This window comes from Alligator mississippiensis, chromosome 2, assembly GCF_030867095.1.
Source record: "Alligator mississippiensis isolate rAllMis1 chromosome 2, rAllMis1, whole genome shotgun sequence".
Lineage (NCBI taxonomy): Eukaryota > Metazoa > Chordata > Crocodylia > Alligatoridae > Alligator > Alligator mississippiensis.
In genome coordinates, this window is record NC_081825.1 from 100,974,181 (window position 1) to 100,975,764 (window position 1,584).

At 40.5% G+C, this 1,584-nt stretch overlaps 1 protein-coding gene across 7 annotated transcripts in view; it reads left to right on the top strand.

The window, feature by feature from the left end:
• ZNF827 (zinc finger protein 827) overlaps positions 1–1,584 on the top strand; it is a 159,082-nt gene that overhangs the window by 153,290 nt on the left and 4,208 nt on the right. The gene's annotated exons all lie outside the window — the stretch shown is intronic.

Below are 1,584 nucleotides of genomic sequence, written 5' to 3' on the forward strand. Positions count from 1 at the left end.
TAAAGCTGTGTATATCTCCTAGACGATTTGTGGCAAATGGACACAAGTCTAGGGAAGAGATGATCTCCGCTCAGAGGTTATCTTAAATGCTAAAGTACAAATGTTAGGTAGCCAGACAGTGAAAGCAGATCAACACAAACTGGTGAGAGCTGTAAGGGTACAATCTAGAGCCCTAGTAATACCTTTACTTAATATTACTTTTTTTTTAGCTTGGCAGCCAGGTCAAGAGCAGAATGGTTCTATAATATTTGTTTTAAATAATCAGCACCTCCACATGCAGATGTCTTTTCCAGTCTGCTTTCAACTCCAGTCCCATACTAAATAGTCAAAATTGACCCCCTTTCTATATTTTGGTATTATGGATGGAGAAATTAACCGTAAGATACAAGTTTAGCTTGGGTTTTCTCCCAGATGAAGTCTATCTAAGGATTTCTCTTTCCAGACTCCTCTGCCAAGAGTCTAGTGTAGACCCTCCTCTTTCTTTCTCTGGGGACCCATTCCCATTGATTACTCCCATTATTGTGGAGTAATCGGCAAGTTCCTCTAGTGGATTCTGCCAACTCACTAAAGATTCCCAAACAACATCAACATCTGGCATCAGGGTGCATTACTGGCAGGCAAACCATGCCAGCCTGTTACACCCACCTCTGCTGAGTTGATATGACTAGTTCACCCCTCAGAAATGAGTTTCTCTGCCGGCTATACTCAGAGAAGAAAATGTACTTACCAGAAATTGTAGTTCTTTGTACAGATTGTTATAAACCCATCTCCCAACCCCACTTCTCTTCTGATCTTTATATCAGAGATGTTAAGGGAAGAGCTTGGGCCTCTGGCAACTTACTTAAACCAGTTGCCCAAAAAGAGCTTGTGTCCAGTGCTAGTGGTTACTAACTTCACCACAGTTTGTGCTGAGTTTTGACTTCAGTTCCAAGAGAGCAGGGTAATACAGTCATCTGGGAAAAGACCAGTTATTGGCGAACAGAATATTACTCAGTGGACAGGAAATCTTTCCAGCAGACTATTTGCTGCTGTTTCTTTCGAGTGTATTCCAAGTTTATCCTTGAAAGGATTTCCCAGCACTCTCCTTCTGTTTGTGTTTTGCGTGGCATAGCCCAAGTTTATTCTTTCTTTATGTAAGTGGACACTGTTATGCATAGCTGCACAAACTTGCTTTCCAGCAAGAAGTGGCCTGAAATTAAAATAAGCTTCCTCACACACAGCCAGTCTGTCTGCTCTACACGTGTCTCTGCTGTAAATTCACATCCAGCATTTCTGTGTATTAACTTTCCTGGGTAGACGAGTCATTAGATTAGGTGCATACAGCCATGAGTGGTGTCAAGATTTTCCTAGGAATAAGTTTATAATGTATCAGCACACTTATGTTTTTGTAGAGCCAAATGATAAGATGAGCTAAATATGCTACAAAGTGCTGAAAAATCATGGTTTTGCCCATAGTTATAGTAAAAAGGGGTTAAAATAAACCAGAACCATTCATGCATTAAAAAGGGTGGAGGAAAGTTTGAAGAAAGAATTATCTTCAGAACTTGAATGTCTGCCTTTTTCTGGGTCTTGTTGTTTTGCTAG